The sequence below is a fragment of the Castor canadensis genome, chromosome X (assembly GCF_047511655.1).
Source record: "Castor canadensis chromosome X, mCasCan1.hap1v2, whole genome shotgun sequence".
NCBI classification, from domain to species: domain Eukaryota; kingdom Metazoa; phylum Chordata; class Mammalia; order Rodentia; family Castoridae; genus Castor; species Castor canadensis.
In genome coordinates this window covers 24,182,031-24,196,412 of record NC_133405.1, presented here as the reverse complement: position 1 = coordinate 24,196,412, position 14,382 = coordinate 24,182,031, and the positions used below count along the sequence as shown (strand labels likewise).

The 14,382-nt window shown below is 36.1% G+C and overlaps 1 protein-coding gene across 29 annotated transcripts in view; it reads right to left on the bottom strand.

Moving 5' to 3' along the window:
- Enox2 (ecto-NOX disulfide-thiol exchanger 2) overlaps nt 1-14,382 on the bottom strand; it is a 341,637-nt gene that overhangs the window by 240,458 nt on the left and 86,797 nt on the right. Inside the window, exon 1 of one of the 29 annotated variants that reach the window (XM_074063097.1) lies at nt 6,912-7,203. The exons of the other annotated variants lie outside the window; for them this stretch is intronic. The gene's annotated coding sequence lies outside the window, so the exon portion shown is untranslated. Of the gene's footprint in view, nt 1-6,911; nt 7,204-14,382 lie in introns of those variants that run through there. 29 annotated transcript variants of the gene reach the window in all.

Below are 14,382 nucleotides of genomic sequence, written 5' to 3'. Positions count from 1 at the left end.
TTCTGTGACTCAAAAGTGACAGCATTCACAGACATTAGCTCAATATTCAAGCCAGTGAGATGAGTCACCATGGCCCTTTCTTAATTACATGCAAAGTTCTCTACTGACTAGTTGAACTTTGCTGTGCTTGGATTGTGTCCAGCCATTAATTTGGAAGGTAAACTATTTTAGGTTAAGGAAAACACAAGATAATGACTTGATGCTTTGCAAATGGGAAAGAAAAATTCTTTAAAGTCAACAAGCACCAATAATTCAAACATATATAACTGAAAGACTTTTAGTAGCCAGAGCTCAGTGAGGAAGAAAATACTAGAAATTTGGGGAGGGAAACAACTTCAACTGATTTTAGAAAGTGATTTACATGACATTAAAAATGGTTTACAAATAAATTGCCACTGTCTAAATCATATAGACAAGTGATTCTGAGTCATGTTAATAACAAAATTATACATGCTTGCTGGGGTTTATATAGATTAAACAGCCTGTGTGTTGATGGACACAACTATCTACTAATAGACTAATTAACCAAGCTAAAATGCAAAAACTCACTAAAAGCATTTAAATTCATGTTAAATGCAAATGTGGCATTATCTGCAGTTGAGAGAAACAAAATAAGCAACATTCAGAATCATAAGAAAGCCATGATGAAACATTCAAGACTGAGAACTTGACTCTTAGGAATTAGAAAAGTAGTCAACCACCAAAATTAGTTCATGCTATGGCAGGGTTTCCTTCATACAGTACATGTAGGCACAGATCCAATAATCCTCAAGGCTTGAAATGCCATGAAGTTCCTTCAATTTTAGGCAGAGGTACAACTACCTGTTAACAGGCTAATTTCTAAATGTGGACAGATCCACACACCAAAGTATTGCACAGTCTGTGATACTGTACCCACTCAATATTCTCCTTCACACCTCTTCTCTAGGTTACACCTATTCATTCTTTAAGCCTCAGCATGAACACCATTTCTGTGGGAAGCTTTTCTACCTTCTCTGCCTTCCTCATCTCAAGTTTTCTGTTCCTGCTAGGTATTCTATTACACTCTAACACTCTCCCGTTATATTACTTAAGCTTTATATTAACTGTCTGTGGTCTTCCTTATTCAACCAAAAGCTTATGAGTCAAGAATTAGTTCTGTCGTGATTATTATAGTTTTTCTCAGTATAGAACAGTGCCTGGCATATAGCATGCTCTCAATAAATACCTGTTAACTATATTTATGAATGAATGATTTGATTCATAGATAGCCAGGTACAAGTACATTAATGTCAGACAAGTTCTTAATGGTGTGAAGTAATCTTTTTAAAATTATTTAGGAAAAAGTTATACTAGGTAACATAAGGATTTTTGTGTACATATCTCTTTAAGTTTGAGATGAATACCAGTATACTAAATGAGTCCAGAGGAGTAACAATTCCTCAGATTTATGTATTTATGCTCAAACTGTTTCCATCCAAGTTTCATTTATTCTTACAATCTCCAAGCAAAATAGATAAGGGAAGATATTATCATTGTCATTTTTCTGAAGGGGAAATGGATTGAGAAGCGAGGTGAACTTGCCCACCTGCAAATGGCATTCCAGTATCCAAGTTGATGCTCCAGTCACAAGAACAATGTATTCTGGTAAGATCACAACTATTATCACAATCATTTTAGAGTTAGAGAAACAGATAAGAGCAAATATCTGCAACAGAAAGTCCATAATTCATACTGACTAATCTGCTTTACAGGCTCTAGTAAAAGTAATTTAGCTTCTGGGTTCAAATTACCAACTTAACTAGCACTTACAAGGGAAAATCAGGGCTAGTAGAGATGTTTACTTTCCATTTTGAGTTGATAAAATTTTGTATTAGCATTAGTCATTCCTTAATCAGAAGAAATTAACAAGCTAATAAGATGAAATGCATTTAACAAGAATGACCAAGAGTTCAGCTAGAGCAATTAAGTCTAATAATTTTCTGAAATGTCATTAGTAAGAAAAAACACATTTTTGGTTTAATTTATATTTGCAATGAATATCATATGGAAAGTAACATTGAGTGAAAACATCTATATTATTTGGGCTCTTTTTTAGCCTTTATATGATAAAGTTTAACATTACATAGAAGCATTTAAATGAGGACCTCTTGCCCATATTTCTTTTTCTTAAAAAAATTAATATAACTTGGTAGGGTGTTTTTAAGCTCAGGAAGCAAAATATGTGCTGCTCCCAAAGCAGTTCTAGGGAATACTATGAATAAGATCATATTACATTTTCAGTCTCATATGGGGCCTCACAGAAATGGCCACTACTTTGGAGCCTGATTAGTAGGGCTCTATGGAGGGTGTCTGTCCAGAAGTAAAAGGGAAAGAAGACCTTCCTAGACTGGCTGCTGCGAAGATCAAGCATACTATTGTCTTGGGTCTTTTAACACATTGTCAGTGGTATCTATCATCCAGGCTGAGGGTGGCTTAAGTGGAGTACCCCCATCCTCAAGCATGAGACCCTGAGTTCAAACCTCAGTACCATCAAGAAAAAAAAGAGAGAAAGAAAACTGTGTAGTCAGTGGTATCCATTCAAACGCTAAAGGAAGATTTCACTGTTAAAAGAGATAATGTTTATTGTAATAAATAACCCTGTTATTTAGCCCTTCTACCCTTACCCAATCTCTAATATATTGGCTGATCTTGCTTTTTCTTTCAGCTCTTTCTCTCTTATGGGTTACTTGTTACTACTCTGTGCTCTAGGAAAATAATAAGCGGTAAGGACTAAAGTCACCTGTTACCTAATAGGTGATATTAAGAAGTTAAATATTAAGGTAGGGTGCTATAATGGCAGTGATTGCTCTTAGTAAATCCATACTACATGCTGAGCCCTATATTTCCAGGTATATTAAATGCATTACCTCATGTACCCCTTCCATTATCAGATAACTATTACTAGGGTTCTTGTTTTATGAAAGAGGAATTTGAATATAACCTGGTTTATTTATTTGTTCAAGGTCTCAATGCAAATTAAATGACAAATTCAGAATTTAAACGAAGGTTCACTTCTTTCCAAAATCTCTTTTGTATGCTATACTGCTACCCTGAAGCAACATGAGATACTCTTAAATTTGATGCTGGTTAGTATATGCTTGTAAGCAGAACAAATTTTAAACTTTCAGATCTTTTATGGCCAAAGGGATGCTAAAGAATCAGAAGTAATAATTTATTTAGTGTATAATACATGCCAGGTACTGTTGTGTGTGTTACAAGAGCTTCATATCCATCGACTCATTTAATCCTTTCAATGACTTTAGTAAGGTATGTGCTATAATTATGTCTATGCAAAGATGAAGGAACTATGGTACTGAAAGGTGAAATGACTTACTTAATGTCACACAGCTGGAAAGCCAAACGGAGATAGAATTCAAATACAGGGGAGGGTGAATGGAGGAGATGAAGGTGAGGGAATATGGTTGATGGTCATATACATACATGAAACAAAACAATGAAACCTCTTATAATTTCTTTAAGTGTGGCAGGGAGAGGGTTGCAGGGCAGAGATGATGGAGGCAATCTAATCAATGTACAATTTAAGGCTATTGGGAAATGGCACAATGAATCCCCCCCATACAATAAATATATGCTAATAAAAATGAAAAAAAAAGCAAATCCAAGTAGTGTGGTTCTAGAGTCTATACACTAAACCAATACACTATATTAATAAGATAAGGAATTTTCCTGAGAGAAATAATCACACTTTTAGAGCAGAAAAAATAAACCTTAAAGATTTAGTCTAATTTTCCTATCTTCCCAGTGAGTAAATAAGGCAGATCAAGGTTGATCCACTTGCTTAGGATCATATAGTTTGTAAGTAGCTGAGTCTGCATTACAGTTCAGGTCTTCCGATCCCTTGTCAATAGTCTGTTCTATTATATCATATTATTCTCTCCCTGATGCACTCATATGGCAAAATAGGAGTTGAATTCAGTTAACTTGCCTTTCCTGGGCCTGCACCTATGCTCCTGAAAATGCCTGGAGAAAATTTACATAGCTGAGCAGATGGACTTCACTTTCACTAAAGGTATTCATGATCACAAGCCTCAACTGAGCACTGATCTCTGCTCTGCAATGCTACTTCTGCATTAAACTTGCTTTCCCACACTTCAAAGTGTATGTATTTTCCTTGCTGTCCTCAATCTTCTATTTTCCCCCAATCTATATCCACTTCCTGCCTTTAATGAATGATCTTGCCTTATACTATTTTGAAGAAAACAAAAGCCGTCAGAAAGAGCACTTTTATCTTCCCACTTCCAAATCTATAAAATTACCCATATCTCCATATTTTCTCTCTTCCATCTTGCTAGTGTCCTTGAATCCCATCCCTTTTTCCCCCTCAGATATCACTCCTGCAGATAACACTATTATGGGCATCATTTCCCCCTTTCTGCTGGATCAGTCTCTGCTTCTACTCTTTCTTTGTCCTATATATCCTAAGCCTCTGTAAATCCTGTCTTTTGATTCTAACTCTAGCTCTGTCCATTTCTCTTCATCTTTGCTAACATCATCTAAGTTACCATGTTTTTTACCTGACTCTTGTAATAAATAGCCTTGTTGACTTTCATTCATGCATACCTTTAATTCATTTTACACAAAGAAACCAAAGTAGTCTTTACAAAAAATGTAAAACAACTCATATCACTCCCATGCTTAAAAACTTTCTATGGATTCCTATTACTCTTACAATAGAATACAAACTTGTTGGAACCTGTAATGGTGTGGCCCGTTTACCCCTCTCAATTTCATCTTGTGCCATGTTCCTATTCATTCCAATATGCTGGTCTTCCCTCTGTTCCTGCAACACACCCGGTCTTTTCTTGCCTCAGAGACCTGTTCTGCTGTACCCCAGGTGCTTTGCTTGATGAATGCTTTCATTCATTCTCAACTTGAATTCATCTTCTCAGAAAAATCTTCCTCCCATGACATCAAAGTAGGTCCTCCTTACTTTTCTCATCCATAACTACCATAAAATTTCTTACAATCAGTACTTTATGAGTATATTTATATATTTCCTGTTTACTTGACTGTCTCAAAGCTCAACGAGGGCAGGGACCTTTGTATTTTTTTTACTGCTATTTTTATAATATCCAGCAGGGGATCTGGCACCAAACAGGTGCTCAATAATTTTTTGCTGAATTGGGAAATGGATTAATTCGTTAAGTCTCATTGGATAATATCTTGACAATAGTAAAGCAGATAGAGACACAGTCCTTAGAATAAACTAAAAAAGGAATTAGTCAATTGGTACTGGTCAATTGGTCAACTATAAAGTTAAAAATATTCAATTGATGAGCACTTCTTCTGGGCCTCTATAATCAATTATTAACACACTGATACCTAATAAAAATAGTCTAAACAAAGGAAGATAATTCTGACTTCTGTAGGGAAAGAATCTAGTTGGTTTCATAATTGATAGCCTTTTGTCAAACTCTAATCAGCAGGTTCTAATATCCTTTTGTATTGTTATCTTCCTGAATAAATAAAAAAAGAAAATCTGCAAAGTTAACCCAGATGATGGATAGGACCTTAAGGGTGATAACCATTTAAGGTTCTCTTTATCAGAAATGCTCCCTCTCACTATACACAGTTGAACAAAAAGTAGGAGATACATTTTAGTTGGCTATTTTTACCTCAAGCCATTTATTCTTTGGCTAAGTAGTTTATCGATTCTTCAACATCAATTTAGAGCTGGAGTTTACAGCACTCCCATCAGAAACCTTACAGTGTTCAAAATAAATGACTTATCCAAACAATAGCATGTCAATTGTAAAGAAGTAACTCACGAAAACAAATGCATTTAAAGGTAGAAAGTAAGTATAGATACTCACTTAATATCGCACACACACACACACACACACACACACACACAGACACACTTTGTAGGTGGCCTTTTTACCAACTAAAAGCAAAAATAAAACACATCTACAACATAAGAAAAATTCAGTAGTACGGGAATCAAGTAAGAAAAATTTTATAATTCACAATAGTCAACTACCTATGGAACTAAAGTTTCATAACAGTTATTTTGTTATGCACAGGAAATGCAAAGTTGTCCACTGTTGTCTTACATTTCCTATACTAGCTCCACATCCTACACATCTAATCTTAATATTAAAAGTATAGTCCATGATATTTTACTTCCTGGCTTCTAGAGTAGGAGCCTCCCAGGTTTGCCTACGTCCTTTCAGGACTCAAATTTCAATCCTGTAGAAAGCATATTTTCCTTCAAATTTCCTTTTAGCAAAATGCTGGTTATGCTCAAATACTTTGGAATTAGGCTGAGAAAATCTTGAGTTACATACCTAAGTATAACTCCCTAATTGGTGGGCTAGAGAAACCCAAGAAAGACTCAAACGGTTTAATAATGTCATCTCAGGTGTAAGTATTCACTGTAATGACAAATGCACCCAGCACTGAATTTCTTCTACACTCCACAAGGAAAGAAGCTACTAAACTTTCTTGAGTCTTAGCATTGCACATTGAAAAAAGTGCTTTACATGTTGATTTGAAGTTACAATGCATCTGAGACACTTAGGAGATTTCAAAAAGTGCACAGGAATTTGAGAACAAATTCCTTTTCTCCAATTTCAACTACAATTGCTCCTCCCGATATGCCTCTATCTTTTTTAAGGGAACTATGGAGAGTTGCCCAATACACCAGGTGTTCTTTCAAATCACATGATCAGACAGGGCCATTCATCCAATGAATATCTATTGAGAGCCTGCTAGGTGCCAGGCACTATTCTAGGAGCAGGCAGAAAAAGCTCACAGAGGAGTTTCACAGATTCAGTTGAGTTTATGAGAGTCATAAGGAGAGAACATTTTCTGGTGCCTAAGTCTGTTCCATTTTTTTAAATCAAGCAATGGAACAGAAACTACCATACCTGTCAGCAGCAGGTGAGATGTCAAAAAGGGAGTCTCTTCTTCGGTTAGCTAACTTCAGCTTCCCTTCTTTGAAATTCCAGCATAACACATCTCAGAATTCAGGGAAAGATAAATGATAAATGAAGGCAATTTTGCACTGAGTAACTGAGACAAATGGAGCACCCCTAAAGGCAGCCTTCCCCACCCCCCGAAAAACCCATCATTGCCTTGAACTCAGATCTCCATTGCCACTTGGTTTATACCTTGTGTTTAAGATCTTTCTTTACCTTTTTCTCATCACTCCAAAGCTGCACATGGAGGCAGTTGAGGTAAACAAATTAACTTAATTTTGGAAGGAAGAAAACTCAAAGTAGTTTCTACATAGATCATTCATATATACAACAAATATTTATTGAGGACCTACTATGAGCTAGGGATTGCTCTTGGTGCTGAAATAAATTAGTAAACAAACATACAATAATACCTGTTCTCATGGAGCTTATATTTTAAATGGGAATTGCCAAGACAAGTTATAGAAAATTTTTGCGATAATCACATTACTTAATACTAGTTTAAGAACAGTCCCTTCTTGTTCCTCCATTCTCTACCTTCTACTCTAGGGCTCAACCTGTGGGTCTATGTGGTTTTTGCTGTAGTTGTTTCTATACTCCAATTTTACCGCCCCCCTCGACCTAACCTTGAGGCCCTTTTTCAGCCTATTTCATCTCCCTCTCAGATGCTGAAGCACCATCCCTATTAGTAGTGATTAGATTTAATGAATGGAGCTCTGCTTACAATAGTACCCCATTTTTCTCAGATTCTTGTGATAGCAATTTGACTAAAATTACAGGGCACTGGGCTCTGGCTTCTGGTCTTGAACATCTCTGATTAGCCTTTTTTTCAACCTCTTAGCTAAGCCTCCAACTCCATTTACAAATCCTTTTCCTTAACTCCTCTCCAGCCTTTACGTAATATCTACTTTGTACCTCTTTTTTTCCTGATAAGTATTTCTAAGCCAAGTTGAGAATGGAGGATAGTTGGGAATATGAAATAGCAGGGTCCAATTTAAAGAAATGTATTTGTTTTAAAAATCTATATTGTCAAAGATGATCTGAAAAAGAAAGCCTCTGGGGCCAGGTACAATGTCTTCATAGAACTCTGTTCTCACATATACATCATTGCTTCCTGTGGAATTTAAGCAAGCTGTTCTTTTAAATAATTGTGCTGTGTATTTTGGGGTTCTTATGGGGTTTTAGCATTTTGAAACTGCAGGAGCAAATGGGAAAATCTTAAAATGTTTTTACTCAATAGTCAAAATGGTATAAGAAATTTCTCCATTTTTCACGCCCTCCAATTTTTTCTACCTCCTGTGAAACAAAAGATAAGTTGAAAATATTTCAGTCTAAGAGTAACTTTATGAAAAAGATAAGCACCGAAGAACAAAAGCTTATAATGAAAGTGTCTCCTCCACCATAGTGCAACACTAATGTAATACAACAAAGCTTATAAAACCAAGGCTGCCAATCAAAATGTAGAAGGGACAATTTCCTGTTTGTAGAAATAGGTGGGATATTGAAGCGAACCAAATCAGGCTACAACTAACTTATGAAAAAAACCTGATACGCTAGACTTAGTTTAGCTAAAACAATGTTGCTGATTTTTAATACATTTGTATGCTAATTTAATAAAATTAAATGTTATTTTAAAATTAATTTAAGGTCTTGAAGATAATTTTATACTATGAGGAGAGGAGTAAACAAACGAGTTGTATAGAAAAAAGTTAAATAGTAAAAATAGCTACCATTCACTGAGAGTTTACTATGTGTGAGGCACTTAATTCTCACCCTAATTTGAACAGGTGGGTAAATAGTTTTATTGTCTCAGTTTTACAGATGAGGCAACTGAGATTCATAGATTTAAGTTAGATGTATAAATTCACACAGGTAATAAGGGGAAAAATTCAGACTCGGGTCTGCTCTTAACTGTTAAGATGGCTGTGACAAATTCTAAATAAATTAGCTAGGCAGAAAACAGCCTGACATAGTAGAAAAAGTATTGGGACCTGGGTTCTAATCTAGCCCTGATGTTACTCAGTTATATGGCTTTACATGAGTCATTTTACATTGCTGACTTCAGTTTCCCCATGTATCAAACAAGGATATCATGCTAAAGATTTCAAAACATCCCATTTAGCAGTATCATTCTATGCCTCTCCTGAATAAGTTATGCCACATGAATTACCATGAATGTTTTGCCTTTGGGGATAAACTACACCAAAAGCAACTTGAGGAATAAATTCTGCTTAAAAAAATACCCATGACACAGCAGATCTGCTAGAAAGAGAGAAAGATGATTTCAAATGTAGAACCTTTTTGTGACAGTAAATGGAGCTGCCAGCATAGTCTTTGAACTCTCCTTCACCATCAGCCAAAGAGAAACTTCTGTTAATCTTCACTAAAAATGACAGTCTGCAAGTATTTTGGACCTCCAGGTCAAGGCTAAGTTGGCAAGAACTAAATGGAGAGAAAACAATTTTACAGGGTCACTGCTAAGCCCAGAATCATGGGATTTCTGAAGAAAGTGTTTATGGGTGACTAAATCAAAGGCCTCAGTTAGGTCAATAAAAATGGTTCTAATAATATAAGCCTCATACATTGTCTCTGAAATATCACTGGTGCTTTAAGTAAAGTTGAAATGAGAGAAAGGCTAGCTGTGGAACATAACTAGACCACCGTTAGAGAATCTCCTCTAGAGTCTGAACATCTAGGAAAAACTTTATGGTAACTTTGGCAATACACAAGGAATCACAATCAGTGTATGCAGACTGTAACTTTTGATTCTTTGTACAATATACAGTGCCAAATTGATCAGTACATCTCCAGAAAGAATAGACACAAAGACTCACTTGGCCTTCTCTAGGGGTTCTAGCCAGTTTGAAGAGCAATTGATTCAAGAATCATGAGCATTTATGTTCATATTTCTCCAGAGCGGTTCTTGGCTAGCTTTTCATTGCCCCATTGCCTTTCCAGGTGACTACCTGTTGTCATCTTTGACATAGCAAGTAATGATAGGCCACCCTCCTAGCTGCCTTTCCAATGCTCTCAAGAGCCCCTGAGCAAAGAAGGTTAGATAGTGTCTTCTTGAGTTTGCCATTGACAGTGATGGAATTCCTAGAGAGCTCATTTTTCTCCTGAGACACTTTATTTTATTTTAGAAAGGCAATCAGAGAAAAGTGCAGAGAGGCTGAGGGAGAGGGAAAGAGGATTAGCTGTTTGGCTATATCCGTGGGTTATTTTCCTCATGGCATGGTGCATTTGTGTTTTTCAATTAAAGGAAAAACCTTTATGCTCTAGGTGACTATGCTATATGAATTCACAGATGGCTTTTGTAATTGACCAATATTAGGAATATGAACATGTCTGAATAGATAAGTGACATTATCACAGTACTGGAAAGGGAAGAACCATATGGCAGGTTAATAGAAGGAATTATTAAGATAAAATGAAAGAGTTGGAATTTGAAAGTGGGTACTAAATTCACTTGGATTATAAATTATTGCAATTAGAAAATTACCCTGGAGGCTAATCAATTTTTGTTAATGGATTTCTTTTGAACTTGTCTGATGTTTTCTATATTTGTTCTCACAACAGGCCTTTTGGTGGACTACTGCATTAATTTAAGACTTCTGTGCCAAGTGCTCATTTACAGAGTAACATATGTTAAGCCTGTCTACGATTAGTTATGAGACTCCAACTAAGTCCACAAATGGACTAGAAAGGGAAAGACTGCTCACAGACAGTAGATATGTCAGCCTAGATTCATATAATGTTAGAGTTGAAATGAGCCTTTGAGGTTATCTTACTTTTTTCTTTTTTGGCAGTATCAAGTTTGAACTCAGGCCTCACACTTGTAAGGCGGGTGGCTCCACCATTTGAACCACTCCTACAGCCCTTTTCTGCTTTAGTTATTTTTCAGATAGGGTCTTGCAATTTGGCCAGGGATTGGTCTCAGAACTTGATCCTACTACCTGTGGCCTCTCACATAGCTGGGATTACAGATGTGAACCACCATGTTCAGCTTATTGATTGAGATGAGGCTCTCGCTAACTTTTGGCTGGGCTGGCCTCAAACTGCAATCTTCTGAATCTCTGCCTCCGGAGTAGCTGGGATTATACATGTTAATCGTCATGCTTGGCTGAGGCTATCTTACTTTTAACCTTACTCCCATTGAAGAAATCAGTTTTACGGCATGTCTGACAGCAGCATGGAGAAATTGCTTACATATGTTCAGGGCTGGAAATGAAGTTGAATAGGATTTTTCTTGCAGTGCTAAGGATCTAACCTAGGACGTCGTGCATGCTAAGCAAGACCTTTACCACTGAGTTACCACAGGTAAGTTGAATTGAAAGTTTCCTATGGCTACCTGGGTTCATATCTAGGCTCTCTAGGCTCTCACTTTCATGATTTTGGGTAGACCACTTAATCTCTCTGTGCTCCAAGTTTCTTATATGTAAAATGGACATAATAATACCTGTCTCATAGGATTGTTGTGTATATTAAACAAATTAATATAGGCTAAGTGCTTAGCATATTTCTTTGCACAATTTATGTGTTCAATAAATGTTAGCTTTTGTTCTTATTGTTAAAACTATTATTACTACTAAGGATACGGGTAGGATGACACACAGCAATCCTCAATCTTCTTTATACCAGCTCCTCAAATATTTGAAGACTTCTTCCCACAACATGAGTTTTAGAGCTGTACATTCTGTCTCTGCTCCTTATCAACTCTATTTTAGGCAAGTTATCTGATACTTTTAAGGAAGAGAATATCTACAGCATAGGGTAGCTCTGAGGATGAAAGAAGATAATATATGTAAAGTGCCTGGCATACAGTAGGTGCCTAAAATATGTCAGTTACTGTCTCCTTCTCCATTCTTGTATTTTCTCTTTTCTAGGTACTAAAAGCTCTAACTCGTATCCTTTCTTTATATGGGTTTCTAGCCCCAACCATCTTTGTTTCATTCTAGTTTGTCAAATGTCTTTCCTAAGAAATAGTTCCTAGGACAGGTGTGGCCCAAGTATGCTATGCAGAATAGGGTGTTTCTTAATCTTGGGAAGATGAAGCTCAACTGAAGGCATATGTGAGCAAGGCAGGGATTAGGTATATTCTCTTATCACTGTGATTCATACCCTTTTTTCCTGGCCCATGGGCTAATGAACGATCAATTCTATTAAAACTTCAAGTTACTTATTGATCACAGCAGTTGCAGTGGCCAGCTTCTGAAGTTGTTTCTTAGAGGACTCTCCTTTCTTAGCAGGTTGTGATATATACATAATGTAGTGAATCTAATTCTACCACATATACTGAGAAATGTTACTGCCAATGGGTTTTCTCCTATCCATTTTATGTGGTTGCTTTCCAAAGCAACTTATTAAACTAAAAAGATGATAATTTTAATCTTGATGGTTAGTACTGATTGGTTACTTCCAGGCATGTAGAGAGCTAAAGTGTATGCTTTTGAAAGTATGAGGCTACAGTTCAGTTTTCATCTTTCCAATTTTGTGGAGGCAGTACTGAATACTCAGAAGATAACCAAGAGTCAAAAACTTGAGAACAAGCTGCCAACTTACTGTATGACCCTGGTTCAGTCATTTAACCTATTTGAACCATACATACATAAAAAGAGAAGGTTTGACTACACAAATTATAGTATCTCTTCTAGGTCCAATAATGTATGGTTCTGTTCTGTAGCCTTATGACTGATTAAAGAATTATAGTTTTCCATTCCACAGTTTCCATTTCACTCAGTCATTTACCCAGGTAAAATGGGACCTTTAAACAAATTTTTGTAATTTAAATAGAGAACTAAAATAGATGAACATTTTCCCTCCCTTAACCTCTTGCTTATATAATTTTAAAGCAGTTAATCAAATTATCCATTACAAAGATTTATTATTATATATCCAAGCTGAAGGGGAGAGATCACCATTTGCAACTGAGGTACAACAGAGAGAGCTGCATTGAACAAGACAATTTATAATGTATTAACCATGGGAAATGGCTTGGAACTTGATCTTCAGTAGACATTATATTTCTCTGAGATAAAGACCTAGTAACGTGTTTGTGGGGAAGTCTGAGAACATACATCACACATGACTTTGCATCAGAAACCATATCATAAGCATGCTTAAATATTTTGCATTAACGTAAATCTTAAGGTGGTAGTCAAAACTACTGTGAAGTAGCAGCTTTTTGCCTCTAGTTCATATAAAACTGTTGTTTTATAAGAGGTTTCCAATGAGTGGGCTAACATTCTGAAGGGACTATACTCTTTTTATTGAAAAAATAATCCTCTACGAAATGGTCTATTAAAATTCTTACTTTTCTCATGTGAAACTTATATATGTACTACCCAATAGAAAAGTTAACATTGCTACTTATAGATATTAACTGTGAATTTTCCTATAAACACAATAAAATCTTGTATTATTTTGACCTCTAACTTAAGAAACACCACATAGAGATGTGGGATACGAATTTTTAGTATTTGATACTTACAGTGGCACCACAGTACTGTTTTTATGGGAGAATATGGTTCTTTCCCTGTATTAGTTGCTTTTGAATGTTTGATGACACATACATTATGTTGAAGAGTATATCCTCTCTGTGATCATCTATTTCTCTACTGGACTAAAAGGGTTGGAAATACGCAAACAAAACCTCCATTTCTCTATATCTTGGCATTCTGATAGATTCATGCAGTGACTGAAAATTAAACCCAAAATAGTGTGTATGTGTGTGTGTGTGTGTGTGTGTGTGTGCACGTGGGGAACCTTGGCTTAGCACAGCATCATTTAGGCTAATATTTCTAACAGTTACAAGAACTTAGTCCCAGGTTTACTTCCATCCTTAATTCACTCCAACATGACAATCACTTCCATGTTGAAGTATTTTGGAGAGGAAGAAGCAAAAGAATTTCTAAAGGCCCATGCTATTACTCTGCTTTTTCCAGGTGGAATCCTTGCTGTTGTCCCTGAACTGTGATTGGTAAGCCCCTGCACAGCAGATGGTTAAAAATGAACATTAAACTTTAAATTTAACACCCATCACCAACCAACATTAAGCCTCTCTTTGAAACAACAGGAACTGTGAAATCTGAATCTACATTTCTGTTGAAGGTCAATAAAGCAGAGCCTTCTTAGGGAGCCAGGGTTTACTGTCTTTTTTAGCATAAATATACCAAGCAAGAATACATCAAACAAATATAATAGTGCATCACTAATTCAGTAATTGTCATAGGACTCTTTCTTCTCCTCAATTAAACAGTTAACAAGGAGCTAGGATTCACACAAAGAAAGAAATTAGCTCCCTCTTTCCCCATTTGATTTATGCATAGCCCCTTGGAGACACAAATTAATGTCTTCATAGACCAAAAGCCCCAGATGTTTTGGAAAAACCTATGACAAAGCTTAACTAAGGTTGACACAT